The sequence below is a fragment of the Megalopta genalis genome, chromosome 1, assembly GCF_051020955.1.
Source record: "Megalopta genalis isolate 19385.01 chromosome 1, iyMegGena1_principal, whole genome shotgun sequence".
Taxonomy (NCBI): domain Eukaryota; kingdom Metazoa; phylum Arthropoda; class Insecta; order Hymenoptera; family Halictidae; genus Megalopta; species Megalopta genalis.
Window position 1 is genome coordinate 9,303,621 of NC_135013.1, and position 24,722 is coordinate 9,328,342.

Consider the following 24,722-nt stretch of genomic DNA (forward strand, 5'->3'; position numbering starts at 1 on the left):
TTTTTTTACACTGATTATATTATAGTCTACTAGTTTGTAAGGATAAAACACTATTTTTTGTGATATTTTACGGGATTTGTTCTCATAAACCGAAGACTGTTGATTTTTGTTAATTTTTCATAGAGGTCTAGTGATTTAAGTTTAAAATTATTTAAAATATAAAAAAATATAATATAAATGCATTTTATTTTTACAATAATGCCAAACCTTTAAAATGACTAGATTAACTTAAATAAATATCCTTTGTTAGTATAAAATTGACGCCTTAGAAAAGCATGCGCCTCTGAAGCGTATGGTTATCTTTTACGTACGTTGTCATATGGTTATCTTTCTAGGGTTAATGAATTCGAGCATGTCTTGTATTTTATCCTTGGTCTGTTTTAATAAAATGAGACGATCGATCGACATCGATAAGTTGTACGTTTCGCAAATCGATCCTTTATCGTCGGTAGACTGCGGATTTTAAGCATTCGCGAGAAAACTGACTAGAACAAATACAAAACTAAAAAGACGTTGGAAGAATTTAAGGTTATCGTTACATTATCTTCAATTTATCACGATTGTTAAGAGATGAAATAGTTATTTTCAATCTTATTATATCTCCGACAATTAACGCGTTAATTCTAGTTCTTCCACGATCTCCAAATGGCTTAAAATTGATTTCTATAGAAGAATACTATTTTTTCTGAAATTCTACATCGTCGGTCACCGGAGACATGTTTGCTTAGACTATTTCTATTTTGCATAAAGATTCACAGTCGAGTCGTCGCGATCGAGTGTGATCACCTAGCGTGGCCTGTTCTAATTCCGGATAAGGTGACTTCTCGATCTCTCCGTCGCAGATTCTATTGGGTTGGGGAATATGATCGTAGCGTTTTTATTTGAAGGCGATTTTCTTTGTTGTTTTCGTTAAGCTCGTGGGGCACCCAGGCTCCCAATTTTTCGGCAAATCCCATTGAATGAAGATGATTGAGGATCGTTTTATGATCGCAGTTCATTTTCTCGGCCAATTCACGACTTGTTTGGTGACCGTCCCCCTTCAAAAGTGCTTTGAGACGCTCTTCGTCGAATTCAGAAGGTCTTCCGCTGCGGGGCGTGTCGTCGACGTCAAAATCACCATTTTTGCACTATGACACCTTCTTCGTATACGTTGCAAATGTCCCGGGCTACTTCAGCAGCTTTTTGGCCTCGATGAAAAGCGAAAAAGAGAAGGTGTCGAAAACGTTACTTTTTACCTCCTGGATATTCCATTTCTAAGCTTCAAAAGTAATAAAAAATTAAACTACTCGAAAAGACGATTAGCACAGTTTTGTAGAGCAGAAAGAGCTCTATCGAATGAATATTATACACTTTGTCAAACAGCAAAACATCGTTGTAAAACAAAAGAAAATATAAAACCGTTACGAATCGAGAGCACGAAAACTGAAAAACTCGACTTACTTTCTAAAAATGACAAGTCTCCGCATCAGACTTCTCCTCATTTTTTGTTAACGTGTAATTGAAGTAACCACGTAATCAAGTAATTGAATCGAGTAATTAATCCAATCGTTTCCTGTGGAAGAAACCTTACGATTTCTACAATTCTAAAATGAAAAATGTGAAATCTGCGATTTTGTCGGGCACTGTTCACTGTTGATTTTTCGACGTTCTCAGCCCGCGGAACTGGTTTCCAGATAACCATAGAAAATATAAAAACGCTACGAACTTATTCCCCAACCTAATAGATTTATCGGAGATTTTGATTCCGAGCACATTGAAACGCTGTTCTGCTGTCTGGCAGTACCCTCGTTGCGGCCACGTATTTATAATCCAACATAGCAAAAATTCGAAAGGTATGCACGGGATGAAACAGTTACTTCGAGGGTTCGTTTTCGATTCCGCGTGTCCTCACGGCGCAGGTTGCGAGCAACGCAGGCGGCGTTCCCCGTGGCGGACGTTCGATTCTGGCCCGATCCGCAGCCGCTCGATCATACCTGATTTACTTTATGACTCTACCTGCGCCGCGCTGGCAACGGTATACACACACAGCTCGCATCCCCGCGAGTGATCGCGGCAGATATACATTCAGGTGTAAAAGCGGCTCGCTTGGACGTTCGCGGAAGAGGAAACCTGTAAGGTTAGCCGCGGAGCATCCCCGACAATGTTACACCGCGCCTCGTCCTGTTGCAGCGTTGCAACGTTGCAGGTTGCAGGTGCACACAGTCTCGGGCCATGAACGCGAGAGAGAGAGAGAGAGAGAGAGAGAGAGAGAGAGAGAGAGAGAGAGAGAGAGAGAGAGAGAGTGAGACCATGCCGCGGGATCCTGCCGCGATTCCCCGCCGTTTCTCCCGGTTAAATTGAAATACCATACTTAGTACTTCGGGGAACGTTTTGCTGAACTGTCCGAACACGATTTCTTCGATTCACAAGGGTATCTCGGCCGGGGAACGATCACTCGGACTCGAAATCCTCGCTCGAGGATATCCGATCGTGCGCGGGAGTACCCATAAACCATTACAACGAAAAGTATATCGGCTGCGAACGTGTCTCGATTTTTAGTGGGCGAGCACAATATGGCCATGTTTGCCGAGGAATGCGCTGATTGGATCTCCTTTGGATCAACACCGGCGATCGCTGGGAAAACGCGGCTTCGAGATTCGAGCGAGTCGGGATGACGACGACGTCGTTGTTGCATCCGTGTTTCCCCGTCGAACAATCTTCGAGCATAGTTCGCGACATAAATTATTTCGCGTTATTCGAACAGAGATTGTAAAATTATTCTAATTATAATGCGAATAATTGTTGACCCTTTTGAATTTTACATAATATCATAAGAATACAGTTGTAATAATTAGTAGCTAGAAAAGTGTCTATCTGCTCGATGAAAGCTAGCTAGCTCCTACGAGTGGTGGGTATAATAATTAGTAGCTAGAAAAGTGTCTATTTGCTTGCTCGAGGCTAGCCGTCATTTCGAAGTGCTAGGTGTAATAATTAGTAGCTAGAATGTGTCTATTTGCTGGCTGGAAGCTAGCCATCATTTCGAAGTGGTAGGTGTAATAATTAGTAGCCAGAAAAGTGTTTATCTGCTAGATGGAAGCTAGCTAGCTCCTAGGAGTGGTTGGTGTAATAATTAGTAGCTAGAAAAGTGTCTATTTGCTGGCTGGAAGCTAGCCGTCATTTCGAAGTGGTTGGTGTAATAATTAGTAGCCAGAAAAGTGTTTATCTGCTAGATGGAAGCTAGCTAGCTCCTAGGAATGGTTGGTGTAATAATTAGTAGCTAGAAAAGTGTCTATTTGCTTGCTCGAGGCTAGCCGTCATTTCGAAGTGCTAGGTGTAATAATTAGTAGCTAGAAAAGTGTCTATTTGCTGGTCGGAAGCTAGCCGTCATTTCGAAGTGGTAGGTGTAATAATTAGTAGCCAGAAAAGTGTTTATCTGTTAGATGGAAACTAGCTAGCTCCTAGGAGTGGTAGGTGTAATAATTAGTAGCTAGAAAAGTGTCTATTTGCTGGTCGGAAGCTAGCCGTCATTTCGAAGTGGTAGGTGTAATAATTAGTAGCCAGAAAAGTGTTTATCTGTTAGATGGAAACTAGCTAGCTCCTAGGAGTGGTAGGTGTAATAATTAGTAGCTAGAGTGTGTCTATTTGCTTGCTCGAAGCTAGCCGTCATTTTGAAATGCTAGGTGTAATAATTAGTAGCTAGAAAAGTGTCTATTTGCTGGCTGGAAGCTAGCCGTCATTTCGAAGTGGTAGGTGTAATAATTAGTAGCCAGAAAAGTGTTCATCTGCTAGATGGAAGCTAGCTAGCTCCTAGGAGTGGTTGGTGTAATAATTAGTAGCTAGAAAAGTGTCTATTTGCAGACTGGAAGCTAGCCGTCATTTCGAAGTGGTAGGTGTAATAATTAGTAGCCAGAAAAGTGTTTTTCTGCTAGATGGAAGCTAGCTAGCTCCTAGGAGTGGTAGGTGTAATAATTAGTAGCTAGAAAAGTGTCTATCTGCTTCTTAGAAGTTAGCTAACACCTAGAAGTGGTAGATGTAATAATTAATAGCTAGAAGTATGTACTAACTAAACGCTAGCTAGCTTTTAGTATTATTATGTAGAATAATTAGTAGCTGGAATATGTACTACGTGCTAGCTAGCTAGCTACTTCTAGTATCTACCAACTAGAATCTAGAAGTAGTAGGTAGAATGATCACTGAAGGTAGAATACGCAACGCCATGTACTCCTATAATCCGGAACACTTCTGGAACAGCGTCGGGCAGCTTCGTTAAGTGGCTGTCTCAATTACGCGACGCGCATACATAGATGTAATAATTGAAATGACATAAACATCTGTCAGAAATGCCCGAGGTTTCTGTTAACGATGGAACAACCCTGGAGCCAAGTTGGCAGCGCACGATGTGTTAACGAACAAGTGTAAATCTCGTTACGTCTTATGGGTATGCTGACACGAACCATAATGTGCGCCGTGGTCCGGCATCTTGCGCCGCGAACGACTGCGTTATTAACCCTTTCGCTCCGAACGACGGATATATCCGTCATCCATATGAACACTCGCGGAGCCGAACGCCGGATATATCCGACATCCACATGATCGCCCTCTGGGGACGAACGCCGGATATATCCGACATGCTGGTAAAATCGCGACCTAATTTTTGGACTGCACCGCCTCTTGTTACTATTGCGTGAATCTTTTGACGAAACAAACAAACGACAGTCCGAAATAAACGACACACCATTCAAGTTATATTTGTTCTACCTGCATTTCCCATTATTATTGTGTTACATGTCATAAAGGGATAGAAAATCGAAAGTACTAACTTTAGGACTAATTATTATGTATTATGTTTTGTATTATGAATATTATGTTTTATTTTATTACTGTATATTATATATTATTTCTTCACTTTTTCCATTGTTAATGAAACTTTTTTTACCTATTAAATAACTTTATACCTTATGCAGAAATTATAACTATATTGTTTTCAAGAAAAATCCCTTTTCTTCCCAAATACACTATCCACGCGCAATGTGCACAATTTCGGCGGGTGGTTCCGTTCAGGAGGGGCGCTACGGCGGACTGAACCGCCGTAGCGAAAGGGTTAAAGCCCGCGGTGATGTTACCGTAATCAGAATTCGTCACGTGGCCCATTGCCGCACCCCTCGTGAGATATTAAACTGGGAAAACGATTATAGGCCGGCAGTCATGGTTCGATTGCCGGGCGAGTGGACCGGCGCGCGGTATCTTTCGCGGAAAATGAGACGTGGCCGAGCATGCCGGTTACAAATTTTTGTGGGGTCGGTAGGTTCGAACGTTTCTTGCCAATTAGCCCTTTCGGTACGAGCACGCTGTCAGCCGTAACACTCCCACTATACGGGGTGCCGCGCCGATAATGCGCACAGAGCACAGTGGGTCAGTCCACTTTTATACGATGAGTTTCTTAAGTAATATCTGTGCTTAATCCGTTTCTAAATCTTTTGTTTCCTGTAAACATTCTGTAAAGGGTCTACAATATATTAAAATCTATGTACAAGTTTCGAACAAAAATGTAACCTCAAATTTTGTAAATCAATTCAGATCAAACGCCGATTATACCTGTAGCTGTTTTTTCGGAATCCTTGTAAGAAAAGACTTCATTCGAATAATTTCTAATATGTCAGAAATATGGCTCGCATGAATGCCAGATGTATTCGACACTTGTCCATATCGGTCATCGGATGGATGCCCCGGTATACAGGGTGTCCCAAAATTATGGTATTTCATGGGAAATGAGGGGTTCCCGGGGTCATTTGTAGCAACTTTTTCCTTAGCGAAAATGTTCTACGATGCTTCGTTCACGAGTTATTAACGAAAAACGATGATCAATGAGAGACGAGCTCGACGAGCCAATCAGCGGAACTGGGCATCGACCGCTCGTTGGGTCGGCCGCCTAGCGCCAGCCAGGCTCGCCTCCGAGCTCGCCTCTCATTGGTCAGCGTTTTTCGTTAGTAATTCGTAAACAATGCCGCGAATTGCATCCTTTAGCATTGTGAATATTTTGATTGTGATTCTGTTATAAAAAGTCGAATTGAAATGAAAATTGTTATGCCGCTGTGAGATTTTATAGGGACTGATAAATAAAAGGTACAGTTATAATAATTTAATGAATAAAGAAAAGAATCAATGAATAAGAGACACGTTATTATTTATGTATTTTACACGATACCGTAATAATACGAAAAAGAAAATGACTAAACAGAAATGTCACTTTGACATAAATATTATGCCTAATGCCTAGGATCAACCCTTGAACCATGATCTCCTTCGCAGCTGAAACGTTTAGAACTTGTTCGTCGCTAATAAATTCCTAAGCAACATAGATAATTAATATTCGGCGAATGTCAAGTTTTACTTCGACGTCGAAATATTGACAATTAGAAGGCTAGAATTTGATTTCGATTTAAAAGACTCGAGTAACATCTATGCCTGCTGGATCATGTTCCAAATCAACGCGTGTGTAAGTCGCGCAATCGCGCTTCTTTCACCCGAAAGAACTAAGAATCGCAACACCGGCGTGGCAACACTGGTTGAAAATAAGAAGCGAACGTTCGAAGTTTGTTGCAAAACGCTCACGGTTGTGAACGCTTTTACAGAGTCGCGAATTCCCGCGCAGATTCCACAGCTACGTCTTGGAAAAGAACCGCAATTTCCGATAGAATCGGTTTCGCCCGAAGAGAAGGAAATGATAGCGAGCGAGAAAACAACGAGACGTAAAGCAATATCCACCGGCAGGATACGTAATACGAAATCCATCTCACGAAACTACAAAGAGTCCACCACTGCATCGGCACTTCCACTTACTGTTACCTTATTAACTCGCCCGACTGCTTGAAAAACAACAGCTCAAAGCAGTTTAGCATCCGTAACGCCGATGCAGGTAATTAATATCGAACCTGTCTATCGGATGATCCTGCACGGAACGATCATCGGGTACCAACAAGTCATTCCAGGAATGTTCCGTTTCAGGACGGACAGCAGTGCTGCAACGTGATATTCGGAGGCCCCGGGCACTCCTCCGTGGAATTGCTCATCCCCCGTTCCGTGCCCTCCTCCTTCATCTAATCTATTCTTTCGAGCTGCAATTATATTCGTAAAAGTCGTTCGTTAAATTTCTAGTTCTAGTTACTTCCTCTTAACGTTTACGATCGGTAAATGAGTTCGTGTAACCTTCGAACGTGTTCGCGAGATCTATTTTAATTATATCTTAGGCATTCTTCTTAATTGTTGTAATTAAGGGCTCGATCTCTGCGGAACGATGTATACCTGTATGCATCGGAATTATTGAACCACGCAGTCTTTTTCTTCTCGATCGGCCGCCGTAAAACCTCCGTTATCCAAACTATGTAGTAAAATAGTACAGTCAATAACTAAATAGTACAGTTACTTAACCGCGGTACTGAACTAACATTCCAATCAACGGTAGAGACTAGAAACTTTCTGGCAGCGAATTTAATAAATAAATATAGTAAATATAAATGTGGAAAATAAATATGAAATTTCTTTCTCTCTTCCAAGGAATTGTTACGATCGAAAATGTTCCAACCGATGCGATTGCGAGGGAAATAGTGGAGCAGGGTTAACCCTTTGCGAGCGAGGATTCAGTCGTAAGAAATACAAACGAAGAAGTTTCATAAGTAAACAAACTTTCCAGTTCATTAAATATCCTTGCAAGATTAAATCTGATCAAAAAATATTTCATACAGAAGTTCGTTCTTTTTTGAAATCGAGTAATTTTTGTTTCTAACATTTCTCCCGGGAATGCGTTGTTTCCGAGATATTTAGATTTAAAGTTTTCGAACGAACATCCTGCACATGTTATCTTCAGGGTGTCCCGAAAATGTCTCGCAATCCGGAAATGGGAGGTTCCTGAGGTCATTCGAAGCAACTTTTTCCTTTGCGAAAATTTTCTCCGAGGCTTCGTTTACGAGTTATTAACGAAAAACACTGACCAATAAGAGGCGAGCTCGGCTGGCGCGCGACGGCCCAGCCAACGAGTGCGCGGAGCCCAGTTCCGCTCATTGGCTCGGCTGTCTCGCGCCAAACGATCTCGCCTCTGATTGGTCACTGTTTTTCGTTAATAACTCGTAAACGAAGTCGCGGATTGCATTTTCGCTACGGAAAAAGTTGCTTCAAATGACCTCAAGAATCCCCTACTTTCGAATTGCGAGACATTTTTGGGACACCCTGTATATAGTTTCGTAGAAGCTTGAAATCAAAATACCTCGGAAACGAAAAGCCATTTTGAAAAAAACCTATTCAGGCTTTTTTTAGTAGTTTGGTATCTACTCTCGTGTCAAAAGCAATTTCCACGATCGCGAGATTCTCTTGCAAGTCCTAGAACTATAGTAGTAAACATCACTCGAATCGAAAAATTGTGCGAGCATTCTTCCAAAGTAAACATTTGTTTATTCCACTGTCCTAAATTCATACCTAAAGTTCATCGGACTAACCTTGAAATACTCTGCACAATTGCAACTTCTGTAAGCAAGACGTCGTCAATACTCGTCCTCGAAGATTTAACCCCTTGACATACCATTCTCTTCGCAGTTACTGCTCTCGGAAATTTGTCGATTGCAATCATTTCCTAGAAGGGAAAGAAAATTGATGCTCGTCGTGTGCCTAGATTTACTTGAATGCTTAAACATTGGTGAGGAGAGAGATTAGAATTTTATTCCAATTTTAACACTAGCTTCGCGAAGCTCAAAAGTAGCTGTTTTATATTAGTTTATAAAAGTAACAATATGACATTTATTCCGATTTTTAACAAGTGTTATTGTAACATTTGCCGTAAGTAACATATAAATTGACTAAAAATCTCTTAAATGTATCTTTACGGTATGAATAATCGTAAATTAAAAAATTGGCGATCTAAATCTAGCGTTAAAGGACAGAATAACACCTATACTCGATAAGTTATTACTAGAAATTTTCACGGCGAGTCGGACTCGTCGAAGTACGGCAAGGGGTTAACACGTTCCGTTCCACGTGTACCATCGATGGTACACGCTTGCATGTTTACTTAGTGAACTGAACAAATTGTTTACAAGAAGTTTAGAACCGAAGAATCAATTTCCACCGCAAGAATGGGCGTTGATAAGTTTTTGTTACGTTGTTATGTGTACGAGAATGAATAATTGCACGTAATACATCAAGTTTTAGTAAAATATCAAAGTGTGAAGATTCGAGTAAAAAAAGCTCGGCACGGAACGTGTTAAGGGTTGACCGTGCATCGGTTCGCGAACTGACCGAAAATCTGCGAACGTCTCGCGTCTCCCCGACTCGTGTATCCCTAAAGACGATCCTGGCATTGCTACCAGATTGCTAGTCGAGGATCGGCAACAAGGTGCGCTGGGTAAAATCCATTGGCACAATTTCTTGCCGCGGCCGGGGTCGATCCGGTTTCAGCAGTTATGGCGTTTACTGTAACAACGACGAGCTGCCGGGTCTAACGAGCCGCAAATAAACGTAGAACGCGGCCGATGCTCGAGTCCGCTCTTGCACCAGGTGAAAATAGTTTCACGGCCGCAATCACGCGGGGATGTTGGTCCGCGCACCGGCGAGGATGTCTTTCCCCGTTGATCTCGCGCCGAGCACCTTGTCATTACGCGTAAAAGCATGTCAAGCACGGCCACGGCTCTCGCCTACTATCGTAAACCCGGATCGGATCGGGTCGGGGCACCGAACGCTCTGCTTTACAATCTGCGTAATTGACGTCTCGTTTGTCGTTATTACCGTCGATACCTCGCGCTAGCCAGTCACGCGAGAAACGAGATCGAACGAACGCGCGCGGATAACGACATTTTCGGCTTGGCAGCTGTAATTAGAAGAATCGGACCGTCGATAGAGCATCGCGAAGCTCTATTTGCGGCGCGGATTGAATTATTTACGGGCGATCGTATTTTTAGGCTGAGGGCACGCTAGTCCGTTACCAACGTCGATGACCGTTAAGCTTGACACTAAAACTCGGAAGGAAAATTGCTTTGTAAATTCAGTAGTGCTGCGTGACTTTTTCTTTATTTTAACGCGGTTTCAACCTCCAATGAAGGTTATTCTGCGACGTAATGTACTCTATATATATATATCGAAATTGGAGGCTTCTTTTAACAGTAAATTTGTCGAGTCGGTCAAAATGACCAGTTACACATTTTTCAGTTTATATATATATATCTATTGTAATATTTACAATAGAGTGGAGGAGCAAATTACCGTGCCCTGTTTGCGGACTTAACGAGTTTTCATTACTAGAAAACAAAGAAAACAACTTTAGCAATCTGATTGACATTTCTTACGAACGTAAAAGTGCATTTCGAAATTTCTTTTATCGATACAAATGTTCCCATGCAAGAAATATATTATATATTATATCTTCTTGGAATATTCGGAGAAAGAAAAATTACTGTGTCAATTACTGTGCGATAACAGTACTTCAGTTACTGTGCTCCATCTACAAAAACCGTGCTTCAATTGCTGTGCACAATAAAAATTCAATATTTAACATACTATAATTACTTTAATCTTCTACGAAAAAAATTTAATCTTTTATAAATAAAATTTTATATTTACATTTCTTCTTTATACAAATATGAGAGATATGGGAGATGACTTCCGATTCGATAATGCATGCTTGCATTAAGTCATCGAATCGACCATTTCCTACGCGGGTCTTCGCAATTCCAACAACCATAAACTGAAAAATGTGTAACTGGTCATTTTGACCGACTCGACAAATTTACTGTTCAAAGAAGCCTCCAATTTCGATTCCCAGCGATTCCCTGCACAAGAAGCTTTCACCGAAGCTCGACCGCGCCTTCGTTCGCCAAAAGCCGCGACTCGCAGAAAATTCAATTCCGTCGTTCGTACGACATTCGTCTACAAAAATCCGAATTTGCATAAACCCCCGTTAACCGTCGCCGTTGCCGGGTGCGTCGAAAGTGCCGAGAGGTCTCGGGCGATTGCGATTACCGTCGCGTTTTTAACTTGTCATCGTGTGGCGGGGCTTTGTTATTACGCGCAGAAGCTCGTAAAGCATCCGATGCGCCCGGAACGTCGCGAGAAAAGAAAATGCCGAGAGGAACGTACGGGCCGGGCATGGGAGCGAGAGAGACAATGAGGGGGTGGCCGAGAGGGGCCATAATACAGGGGTCTACATAATTACCGCGTCGCGAGGAAGCTTTATGGCGACGCACTTGCCGAGTATTAATTTTCTTTCGCTGGCCGAGCGCGAAAGAAACGGCCGGAAAGCGAGAACTCCGGATAGGGACCAGGGGGTACGGAGGCACCAACCTCGTAGCGAGGGGGGGAAAGGTGGGTAGAATCAGGGAGAGGGGCGAAAGGATGGAGACGAAAAGAAACAGACGAGAGAGAGAGAGAGAGAGAGAGAGAGAGAGAGAGAGAGAGAGAGACGGCGTAGACCGATGCGTATCCGCGATCCCGAGCACAGTGGATCCAAAGGCATCCAAAAACAACAACAAGTCACTTGTACAAAATATTTTTACAACAATAAGTTAATATTATCAATTTTTTATTTTATTTATTACACTAGGTGTCCAGAAAAGTTGGAACCAAACTTATACGATGCGTTACTCGGATCAAATAGATTATTCTAAATGTAGTCATATAGCTAAATATAAAAAGACGAACAAATTATATATTTACTGCGGATTTTCAGTAAACGAAGCGTTGGGTGAGTTCTTCAAAAACTGAAATTTTGTTTGAAACTCTTTTCTTGAAATTCTATCTGCTGGCTGAATTGTATGCCACACATTTTGCGAAATAACTTCGGAGATCGCAATTAATTTTTTGCCGACTAAACATATAAAATATTCAAATATACTCTCTAACGAATCCATTCGGCATAATAACTCGAGGATATCGAGGGTCGTTTCTTTTCAAAACCTTATCTAAAAAACAGGAGAACGAGTAAAACTTAGTTGTTTGATTCCAGGTTAGTTATTATATTACATATAAGTATTATAAATTTTCTACAGTTTTACTGCAATTAGACAACCCTAGACCATCATTTGTTATAAACATTGTTTCGTACAAACATGTTTTGTTCATAAGAACAAGTAAACAAGTTATATTATAAACTGGCGTATTCTCCGATCTTCCGAATAACTCGCTTACAGAATGCGCTTCGAATTAGTCTTCCATTAGATTTTTCGAACTTTTTGTACACGATTATTCAGACATTTTGATGTAGTATACAGAGTGTCCCGAAAATGTCTCGTAATCCAGAAATGGAAGGTTCCTGAGATTATTTGAAGCAACTTTTTCCTTTGCGAAAATTTTCTCCGTGGCTTCCTTTACGAGTTATTAACGAAAAACACTGACCAATAAGAGGCGAGCTCGGCTGGCGCGCGGCGGCCCAGCCAACGAGTGCACGGAGCCCAGTTCCGCTCATTGGCTCGGCCGTCTCGCGCCAAACGATCTCGCCTCTGATTGGTCACTGTTTTTCGTTAATAACTCGTGAACGAAGCCGTGGATTGCATTTTCGCTAAGGAAAAAGTTACTTCAAATGACCTCATGAATCCCCTACTTTCGGATTACGAGACATTTTTGGAACACCCTGTATACATAGTTTTGAATCGGTACGAAGGCTTTTTTTATTTTTGACCGCGCGCGTGGTGCGCCGTGCTGAGCGGGCAAACGGCGCGATAGCACGTTCTCGCTCGCGCGATTTTATCGCTCCTGCGTATATACAACCCCCCCCCCCTCCATCTACCTAAGAGCCGACTCGTACGTCTCACCGCCACCTCCTACTGCCTTTTCACCTTCTCTTCTCACCACCCCGCGCGCAGGGAACTGCTCCCTCGCCCGCCATATTCTCGAATCGCGGTGTATTAATTATCGTCGGCGCGGAACGCCGCTGGACTTCCTAGTCTTTCATCGGCTCATTCGCCTCTGTCAGCCGCCCCAATCGCGCCAATTAACGGCCCCCTTACGATGGGAATCCGGATTCGTTCCGCTAACGACCGAGGAACTACTGGGTCCAGCGGAAAGAGGTCGAGTCGCAGATAAAAGCCGAGCAACACCAGATATACTACTGTGATCAAAAAGTAAGGTGAATTTGTTTATAAAATGTAAATTCTTTATTTATTCTTCCAAATCAATTTCATCCCCTTCAAAGTAATCCCCGTCCGATAAAACGCACTGTTTCCGACGCTTTTTCCAGTCCTCGAAACAGTCGGAATAGTCTTTTTCCGGTATAGCCTTCAAGACCTTCTTCTATTCGGTTTTTATCTCCTCAATCGTGTCAAAACGGCGTCCCCGCATTGGCTTTTTGAGTTTGCTGAATAACCAGAAGTCGCACGGAGCCAAATCAGGCGAATACGGTGGTTGCGGAACGATATGAGTCGAGTTTTTGGCAAAAAAGTCGCGAAGAACCAATGCAGTATGACATGGCACCAATCGAGACTTGACGCGTTTGAGACACAAATCATCCTTCAAAATGGTTTGGACTGAGCCAAATGATATTCCAACACTATCAGCGAGGTCTCTCATTGTCAGTCGACGATTTTCAAGCACCAAATCTTCGATTTTTTTGGACGTGGCCCTCGTCGGTAGACGTTGATGGTCGTCCAGAGCGCGGTTCGTCTTCAACGCGTTCTCGGCCCGCTTTGAACTCGTTGTACCACTTATAAACGTTTTTTTGTGCCATAGTTTGATCACCAAAGGCCATCCGCAACATTTCCAACGTGTCCGCACAAGAATATTCGTTCCGCAAACAAAATTTGATGCAAGTTCTTTGCTCAACAAAATCACCCATTGTAAAAATCGAAAAATTCACTTTTGGTCGTTTACTAAAACACGTGTAACTCGGAGATAATTAAACCTTTTAACAAACAGGCGCTTGGCAATTGTTATAGACAGTCCTACCAACCTAGGAAAAAAACAATTGCCTGCCTTCCTAATGTCCGGGAGTTTTAAATGACAATTTCACCTTACTTTTTGATCACAGTAGTATTTCGTTCTCTCGATTAGCCAGCGCGCGAAAAATTCTGCCGCCCGTTAGAGTCTTCGATCTTGATGGTTGAGAAACTGAGACCAGTTGCGAAGGTAGCTTGGACGACTACAGAACGATCCAGAAGTTATGCGATTCGTACAGATCTAACGTAATTTATAATAAAAATCCTGCTCGAAAATAATATACTTGCAATTATATGTGCAAGCGTTGCTTCAAAGTGCAGTAACTTCGCGAAGAAAAATCACAGCCACGTTTCCGCTGTTTTCAAATTAAAGGGGGCGAATCAAATTACATTCCACTGTAAACGACATCACCTAAAAAATTTGTACCAAGTCCGCGCATTTCGTCAAACTTGGCAATTTTCAACGTGACAAACATGATCTCGCGTTTAAAGGAATACAGGTGGCGAGGGTGCGTGAAACTGAAAATCGGGAAACATTGTCTTAAAGTAGAGATTTCAAGCTTCAATTCAGAGAACCGATCATCTTACGATGATCTTTCGCGGAGTCATCGTCGATCGAAGCTGGCCGATCTTTATCCAAAACTTTTCCGTGCTGTAATTTTCTCGAACGGTAAGTTGTAAGTGTGTTTAGGAGCTGCGCGACTTCTTGGAAGACGCTGCAATCTACTTTTATTGATTTGATTAAATTACAGTGAAACGAAAGCCGTGCTCGTAGGCGCTGTAAACTGTAAAAACGTCGGATTGGTATTTCCATTGGACGCGGAATCGAGTACGAAGTTAATTGCGAAGACGATCCCGATAATACGGTCGCCGAGGTAAAACCGAGGAGGCGTTCTCTAAACGAGATGGACGTCTCAATTCCGAGCGGAGGTCATAAGTCACGCGAGGGGAATCCTAACGCGGAATAATTACCGCGAGCGAACCGCGTCCGGCTGAATTAACCAGTTCACGCGGTATTCTTTTTACGCGATTAAACTCGCGTCCAGGTAGCAGAGTTCCCGGACTTGTTTCCACGGTGCAATCACTCGTTCGCGGCTACCGGTCTCCAGCACCGCGAAACCAGAAAAACGATCGCGATGCAAATGGCGTGGTAGCCGAGTGGAATCATTACTTGCGAATAGTATATATTAAAGAGGCAGCGAACGTCAGCGTGGTATCATAATAAAGCGTCATAATGGAGAGGTAAATAAGGTGGTGGAAAACGTTGATTACGCGACGCGGCGCGCCGTCTGGTAAAAAGCGAGCATAGAGAACCCGCGGCCGAGCAGGTGCTTCTAAGCCGACCTTCATAGAAGCTCGTTTAGAATGCGCAGGTGCTCTTCGCGCGCCTATCTGATCACATACTGGACTGATTCGGACACGATAGCCGTCTACGGGTTGCGTCTTCCTCCGCTTCTTTCATATCGAGATGTCTGTAATTTCGTTGTCCGGTTCATCCTCGTAGACCTCCCGCGTGAACGCAGCAGTTCTCGGTTACCGAACTTTCTCAGATTAAAATCAGCTGCGCCTCCACTAAATGAAGACCCGAGCTCCGAGTGCTGTGGAAATTCTTTATTCCGACCGATCACTGTGTTACACGGTTGCGGTGGAACCGCGTGGAAACACGGTTCGTTCGCTCCTGAATTGTGCCGGCGTACAACTGTCGAACGAACGTGTTCGCTCGATCGTTTGCTGTTAAAAGCAACCAGAGTTCGAACATTGTTTCGAAGAAATATTTATCGAAAATAATTATCCGAACGAATTCCTTTTAATCGAATACATATGTCGTTCGAGTGATTCGATGAACTATGAAAAAAGAACATTTTATATTGTACCATGAATTTATTATATTCAGGGTGTCCCAAAAATGTCTCGCAATCCGTAAATGTGGGGTTAGTTACGAATTAGCAAGAACTGTAGAAACGAGCTGCAAGGCTCGAACAATCGTATCTCCTCCTCCCAAATTGTCCATTTTTGTGCACAATCCGAGCGTCGGTTAGGGAAACATTACTGTATAGCGTTGGTCACGGGTGACTAACGCGGCGCTAAACGTGTTAACGCGTAAACCGAATTTTTTCGAAACCGCGACACGCAGCGATTTTCCGTACAGCGACAGAGGTATCCCCGGCATAAAAGCCGGATCGCGTCGGACCGTAGGGAAGCCGAGGCATCGAGTATATCAATAAACAACGCCCACAAAGCAGCAACGGCACCATCGGCAGCATTCTCTGGCATGGAAAGGTCATTTACCTCAATTTCGACAAGCGATCGAAGGGACCGGAGATTTCGCACGAGCGCGACGGGTCCCTTCTCGCAGGAGGGGCGGCAGGGGTGGGGAGACGTCGAGGGCCGTACCCGAGGTGCAAACTTCGTCATTGTCAGGGAACTGACACTTCGGGCCGGCACCGGGACCCGGGCCCACGCCATTAATAATCTTAGCCCGAACGAAGAAACAAAGCGGCGAGGGCGCGGGGTGTTGGAGGGCACGCATGACGCGCGTATACGTGGTAGGTATTCGGCGAGTGTATCCGATGCGTCCAATAGGGCGGGACACGAGCATAAACAATTGCGCATCGGCCTCGCCCCTTCCCGATACGATGTAATAAAACGAGAGAGAGATCTCTCTCGTTCTGGCATCCTCCAGCCTCCTTCCGCCTCGCCTTCTCTCCACCGCGTGCCGAGAGAGAACACTCTTTCTTCTTCTTCTTCTTCTTCTTCTTCTTCTTCATCATCTTCACTTCGTCTTCTTCTTTATTCTGCCGCGTCGTACCTTCTTTCCTGCGTCGTTTCGATCTCGAGGAGTTACTCCTCATCGAGGCCCCAGGCCCAGGAATATCGAAATGAAGCAGCGTCCGCGCGATATTTCAGCGAGCCACAGGGGTCGCCGCTATATGCTAGGGCCCGACCTCCTACGATTGTGCTCCAAGGTCTCCGCCGCTCCCGAGAGATCCACGGGACGGCGCGCCGGGGATCTCGATTTTTAGCAGCCAGGTAAACGCTGCAATTATGGTCGAGTGCGCGCGCGGGCGCACGCACCGGAATCTGCTCGATCGGAGCCGAGCTGCCACGGCTCTAGGGGAGGGTCCGTGGGATATCGGGCCCCGGTATTGTTTTCTCGGTTCTTTCCGGCCACGGAGTTTCCTTTCGGATCATTTGCCCCGCAGAATTGTCTCGATTCGAACGCATGTATGCGTTTGTTTGTTTGTATGCGAACGGCAGATTTTTACGCGGAATAAAAATTGTCCGCGGTAAGGGAGGGCATTCGGGCGGAAATCGACTGCCAGCAATTTTCCAGATTAGATTTTGAATGTATGCATTTTGACAGCATTCGTTTACGCTGACTCGAATTATGTGCGAATTACTTCGCCAAGAGTACTTCTTTTTTATGGTAAAAAAATTTCTGCTTTGCGAGAAAAAATATCAGAATCGTGTACACAGAGCGCAGTAAAAATTTCAGACCGAGAACTTTGTTATTGTTCGAGTTATTTCTGTTTCGGTGATAATTATTGACAGAATTTTATTCGGACAACATTTCAATTATTCGGATGACGGATAAGAGATGAAGACTAACGAATACAATTTTATTCGATATTATCGAGCAAAAATGTTTCCAAATAAGATTGCTAGAGACAAGGTCTGGATAATTGTTTTCTTTTCGAATGCATTCGATCAGTTGAATATAACGCACTAGCATTTTTATATTTATCAAATGTTTTTAATGTTTCGCATTCGATCTATATGTATACTCATTTTTGTCATAAATTTTGTCTTACGTTATTTTAAAGCATAACAGGGTCTTAAGTTAAGTGTAAATTGAGTTCAAAGGTTTGAGAATAGAGACTTTACTTTCGAAATTCATGGTGACATTTGTTTCACATTGAAAGTTAAGCTTTTTTGCATAAATCGTTCAAAAAAAAGAAAAAAGAGATAAAACCAACATTTTGTTGAGTTTGCAAATTCAAAAAGAAAGCGTTAGAATAATGTAACGATCGGACCGATGGTAACAATGGCGAAGAACCGGTAAGTACCATGATCGAGACTATATATACCGGTAATTAAAGAATTAATGTCTGGCCTTAATCGACATTCCGTCAATGATTATACCTAAAGGCTGCCAGATGGGAAATTGATACGTTCGATGATATTAAAATGTTAATGTTTGAGATAATTGTTAGAAATGATATTACAGGAAATATTTTACGAGTTGCACACGTGCATTGGCTGCTATTATTTAGTCTCGGCAAAAAACGCCAGTCTGGAATTTACCCTCGCCTCGATCGGAAGGGATCCAGATAATCTATTCCGATTCTGAATGGAGATTTCTTAATTGAAGGTAATTATGTAATTTATGAACGCTATTAGGGTGTTTTAATAAGTGATCGTAAAACCGGCACCTGGTTCGGAATCATAACGCATATTTAATAACGAGCAAAAAGCATGAACTTAATTATTTGACTACGAAATTACATGTACATTTAACGCGCATTAGTTTACATCGCACAGTTGATCTATGACGATTCTAGTGGTTCTTTGGCCATAGGTCATTGTATGAATTTTATTGCAAAGTAGTTCTGTAAATTAACATATGAACCTATTAATAATTATAAGATCACGCTTCTATCGGCATCAAACAAATTTATAACGGTCGCTCGACGTGCCATGAGCACTCTCTCGAAGAACATTAAAATCCTCCGTTCGAACGTTCAATTTCCCGTTCTTTATTATCATCGGTTGTAATTATTTTTCCGTTGTGCTTGCACCGTCGTGCGATACGCTTCTATTTATAACGTCAAATTTATTCTCGCGATCGTTTTAATTAAACGTTATTTATTAATCACCGAAACCGTGAATCATACGGTTCATGGGAAAGTGAACGCATCAACCCGATGCACCCATCGCCGCGCGTCCGATAACAACCGATCGAATAATCGAATACCGCGCGAACCGCTTCAATATTTTCTTGTAAAAATGCGATTCGCCGACAACGAGCATGACGACGCGTCGCAGCCAGTCTCGGCGGACGTCGTGCGAATACCACGCTGCACAATGCCGAGGACTTTTTGTTAGAACGCGACGCAGGTTAAGCGCATGCCGATATACAGGGTGTCCCAAAAATGTCTCGCAATCCGAAAGTGACGGCTTCCTCCGGTCATTCGAAGCAACTTCTTCCTTTACAAAAATTTTCTCCGAGGCGCCGTTAATGAGTTATTAACGAAAAACAGTGACCAATAAGAATCGAGTACGGCTGACGCGAGGCGGCCCAGCCAATCAGCGCACGAAGCCCAGTTTCGCTCATTGGCTCGGTCGCCTCGCGCCAGCTGAGCTCGCCTCTCATTGGTCACTGTTTTTCGTTAATAATTCGTAAACGAAGCCTCGAAGAAAATTTTTGTAAAGGAAAAAGTTGCTTCGAATGACCTGAGGAACCAGCCACTTTCGGATTGCGAGACATTTTTGGGGCACCCTGTGTACGACATATTGTTTCGTTATGGCCATCTTCGCACACTCTATCAACCTGGCGGCGTAATAGCTGTTCCACGAAAAAGGTAGCGCTAACTTTGCCGTACAATTATAATTTCGAACAATTTTTTCATCATTTTACGAACTTCCGACGGTAAACGCTAGAGCTAAAAGCAACCGATGGGGTGCGATGTTTTACAAGAACAGAATTTATTTCAACTTCTTGAGAAAACGTGTCTTCAGTTTTTCACTTGCTGAACCGTGTGAAAACATCTTGGTAGAAAATTAACGATAAATCGTGGATGCGAAGGTTTCAAACTTTAAAACGAGGCCACGATTATCGTCATACCGTTCCGGTTTACAAAATTGTAACGGTTCAAGTATCGAATATATAGAATTCGCATACTTTTTAAAGCCGCTGCATGTTATTTTAAAGCTAATATTCAAAAACCTGCGTTAACTTTTTACCAGCCTACGAAATAGAAAATAAGCGAATTTTCATTTCAGATGTTTACAAGGATTTACCCTTTGCGGAAGATGATCCTGGAAATTTTCTTGCAACTTCTTAAACTATACGTTAAACTAGGCAAACTATAAACTAGACATTTTAATCGACATTCAACCTCGAAGGATCAAAAACATAATCCTTGCGAGACACTTTTAAGTGCAGCCTGCATCGTTTCGTAAGAAAAGCTGTCCCATCCTCTCTAAACCAGGCTGCCTAAGCTATCGCAACCAATCCTCTCGGTCCATAAGAGGAAGCGAATTTTCCTTTCTCACGCACATAATCGAACGACACGCTTGCAACATCTAGACCCGGGTGTATAATCCTAAAAACGTCGGCATGCCAACGTTCGTTCTCGAAGGATTAAGCAGTTAATCCTTGCGAACAACGTTTACCCGCAGCCAGCGCCATTACCTAACAACAGCTATCCTATCCTCGGCAAACCACAATTCCCGTAAGCTATCGCGTGCAATCCATTCGGTCTAAAAGGAGACGCGAATAGTCATTCTCCAGAGGGTAGCGTCGAGGCGAGGGTTCCCTCGCGCCGGATTGACCAGCTAGCGCCTCGAGTGCATTACGATTTTTCGATGACCAGTACCCTTCGGTACCGATCCGGCAGAGATTAAGACTCGGTGAAATTGCAGTGATTACGGGGCGAACTGTACCGAAGCGCCGCGCATGTATAATCCGTGGCGTGGTCGCGACGCGTATCGTTCCGCGGTACCACTTATCGAGTCATTAAGTACGATACGGTGTAATTGCGCGGGCTTTTTAACGGCCGGTTCTCCGACCTACGCGGCGGAGGACATTAATCATCGATACGATCTTCTGTCGACGCCGCCATTCGCGAATGTCTCAATTTACTCTGCCGCGGCCATCGCGCCGCGTACACGCCGAACCGCTCTTTCTCTCGGATTTATCTCCGTCGAATCGAATTTCGAGCGACGCGCCGGGCCCTGCGAATTTAATTCGACGGGGCCAGCTGGGACGGCTCGATCTTCCGCCCGCTAACGCGGCTTAATAAATTAGGAAGCGACGGCTCCGCGATTCGCTTTAATCGCCGCGCCGAAACGCGTCGAAACGCGCCGAAACGCGCCGCGGCAAGAACCGACCGCGGACCCGCTCGTCCAGAATCCCGCGGACTGCCCGAAGCGGGCCAAGGAACGCCGGCCGATCCCGATCGGCTCGCCTTCAATCTCTTTCTCTCTCTTTTCATCTCTTTCTCTCTTTCTCTCTCTCTCTTTTTCTCCTTCTCTGACTTTCTCTTTCTCTGTTTCCCTGTTTCTCTCTTTCTCTATTTCCCTCTTTCTCTATTTCTCTATTTCTCTATTTCTCTGTTTCTCTCTTTCTCTCTTCCTCTCTGTTTCTTTCCTTCTCTCTCCCCTCTCTCTGTTTCTCTGTGCTGTGTGTCTGTCTCTCCATCTTTCTTTCTCCTTTTCTGTCTTTCTCTTTCTCTCTGTTCCTCCTTTCCTGTCTTTTTGTTTCTCTCTGTTTCTGTGTTTCTCTCTCTCTCTCTCTCTCTCTCTCTCCCTATTTCTCGGTTCCTCTCTCACTCTTTTCCTCCCTTTCTCTGTCTCCGTTTCTCTTTTTCTCCCCCTCTCCCTGCCAGTCCCCCGTTTTTGCACGGAACTTATTCCAATTAAAATCGTACCTCTATTTTAGGTCAGCCCGCGGTCCGGGTTCAAATTAAACCGGCCCCGGGCCCGCAACGCGGCCATTCCCTAAATGAGCAGCCGTGCGCGAAACATACGCCGCTTATGCAACGAGTGTCGCGAACGCGAGCCTGCGGTTTTTGCCAGTGTTAACGTTAGAACGACCGGACTGTCAATGAGCAGAATCACCCGTCTCGGGCTTTTTGCGTCGCACCGGCTGCGGAAAAATCGCCGCGCGGTATTTCTGTCGAATTCTTGCTCCGCTGATCGATAAAAGAGATCGGGTCGTTTCCAACGTCTGTTCCATTGTTTCATTAGCTCTCGTTTGCTTTAACCCTTAAATGCATAGAGTCCCAAAAATGAATCAATAACTTTTTGCGCGGATACCCGACAACAGTTTTGATATCGATACATTTGGCTGAATGGCAGTGATTCCTTTGTCCATTGACTTATCAAAAATTAACTAAAATAATGACATTTGACATCAATATTTGTATCTTTCTGACGTTATACCAATTGGCGCGCATTTTTGATAGCGGGTTCATTTACGTACTTTTGGAAGTGGATTATTTAGAAATATTTTGGTGTATTCGTTAAACAAACAATATTTTCTAAAGGTAAGGCTCTTATTTATTAATTTGCTAGTACTTTTGTCTATATTCCGTAACTATCATGTGTATGGAGGGCTTATTTCGTGTTGATGCAAAAATGGGACAACATGCACTAATGGTAATAATTACGACATGTATTTAGTACTATGCTTCCTTTATTGGTTTGTTGGTTTTGTTTTGGTGTGGTATGCATGTGGTTTATAATTTTGTTATAGATATGTCATATTAACTAAAGAATTTTTATGTCTATTTTGCATAGTGTACCAAAAATGAATCGTTAATATTTTTCAATAAAAACCCTATAAGATATGACTTATAATTTTTTTAAATATTTTTCCCGATTTCCACTCATTTGAAAAATTATAACCCTATTTTTTAAATAAAATTCATTAATTCATGCATTTAAGGGTTAATACTTCAACCCGCCGACGATAGACAATATTCGCAGCTGTACAATTATCGATGTTTACGACCGTTCGCAGCTTTCTTCGTCGATTATATTTTTGATCGGTAAAATGATAAGTATATTATTCGCGAAATATATTTTTGAGGACACTTAGCGTAAACCTGTTAGTCTTTCTGTTGTTTCTTGTGTAACAGCAATTTACTTGATTGCTGGAAAATGTATAATTTCTTGACGGTTTAAATACACTGGGACAAAATGTGCCTCGAAAACTAGCTCTGTTCGATCACTGAAATCTTCTGGAAAATCACTGAAAAATCGATAACGTTTGCAACGAACGTTTAAGAGAGGAACGATTCAAATAATGTTACTCTAGGATTCCTAGAACCAAGGCAGACCATTGTAACGACGTCGACCGAACGCGTACACGTATGAATAGGAGAGTGAGCTATAGAGGATTTGAGAGACAAAAGGGAGGACGTTCTCTAGGAAAGTGCGAACGGATGGTCTATTTCATTATGAGGATGTCTATTTCAAGTGGCGGATGTCCACGATTGCAAACATGTACGGCGTCATTGTCCACGATGGTACGTGTACGAATTTGTCATCATTGGAAAGCGTAACTTTAAATGCTTGTACCTAGCCGATCCTCTCTCTCTCTCTCTCTCTCTCTCTCTCTCTCTCTCTCTCTCGCTCTCTCTCTCTCTCTCTCCCTCCCTCTTTCTCTCTCTCTCTCTCTCTCCCTCTTTCTCTCTCTCCCTCTCTCTCTCTCTCTCTCCCTCTTTCTCTCTCTCTCTCTCTCTCTCTCTCTCCCTCTTTCTCTCTCTCTCTCTCCCTCCCTCTTTCTCTCTCTCTCTCTCTCTCCCTCTTTCTCTCTCTCCCTCTCTCTCTCTCTCTCTCTCCCTCTTTCTCTCTCTCTCTCTCTCTCTCTCTCTCCCTCTTTCTCTCTCTCTCTCTCTCTCTCTCACCCGCTCTCCTCTCGCTCGCTGTCTCACTCGCTTTCTCGCTCGCTCTCTCTTTCTCTCACCCGCTCTCCTCTCGCTCGCTCTCTCTCTCACCCGCTCTCCTCTCGCTCGCTCTCTCTCTCTCTCTCTCTAGGAATCCACTATGCTGCTTTACGTTCGTTTTGCCACTCTGCGGCTCTTGCAATAAGGCTTCCGTTCGGAAAGGCTGCTCGAGACTGTCAATCTCAAGACTGGCAGTCGTCTCGAGACGGTCTCAAGTGCCTCGAAAACCCATCGCTATTGAAGGCACGTTTCGGTCACTAGTCGCTACACCGTTTGTCTTTGCAAATTCCACAACGCGCCGGCTATGTTGTTGCTGGACCACCATTTCCCTGCGACGCGACAAACTATTTCCCGACGGTGCTCGGGTCCGTTTGGCCCCGGAGAGGAAATATTGTCGCTTCGCCGTCTCGCTTCTGATGATAAATTCAAATCTTTACGTGTTTCGTTATGATAAATCATAATTTTATTATACAGCTTTTTACGATATCTTTTCTATGGAAGGAATGGTTAGTTTCTATAGAGAAAGTATGAGAAGTAAGTAAATCTATAGAGAAAGTTAAGTAGTATACTTAGAATCATCTATAATGACTCTAAGCGTACTACTTAGAGTCGTGTATCTGCTACGTAGATATCGTAAAAAAATTGAATAACAAAATTATAAATGACTCTAAGCATACTCGGTGATATTTCCGTCAAAAAGTTCGACCGTTGAAACAACGCGTTCAATGCGACAACTTGAAACTTTCGATTACTAAATTAAAACTAAATTAAAATTACTTGACATAAAAAACCAGACTCGCGATGTATAAAAAAAAGATTACAAAGTTGACGCGAGTCTCTTTTCTATTCATATACCGTTCAATAGATGATTTTACCGGCGTCTCATCGGCTAGCCGCGGAATTAACCCCGCACGATTCAAAGCGTCACTTTTTACCAGCTGGTTCACAGTGGGTTGAGCTGTCGCCGTGAAGCGATCTCTTCGTTCTGCGACTCCGTGGAACGAAAGTACGTCGAAACCGCTCTAGAAAAATCGGATTTCGAGAGCAGCCCGCGAGATTGCACTTCGGCGCAATGAAAAACGAGGCACCGTTGGTGGGGGGACTGCGAAAGCCAAAGAGAGGAACAACGGGGGTTTGGGTAAGGGGGCGAGCGGTGATCGTT

At 43.3% G+C, this 24,722-nt stretch overlaps 1 protein-coding gene and 1 long non-coding RNA gene across 2 annotated transcripts in view; both read left to right on the plus strand.

Annotated features, from left to right (window-relative positions):
- The window catches only part of LOC117228881 (L-lactate dehydrogenase), a 356,327-nt gene that overhangs the window by 312,586 nt on the left and 19,019 nt on the right, over positions 1–24,722 (plus strand). The gene's annotated exons all lie outside the window — the stretch shown is intronic.
- Positions 12,911–15,724, plus strand: LOC143260821 (uncharacterized). The gene is made up of 3 exons (XR_013035096.1): positions 12,911–13,076; positions 14,379–14,556; positions 14,639–15,724. It is a non-coding gene; the product is annotated as an uncharacterized LOC143260821 (long non-coding RNA).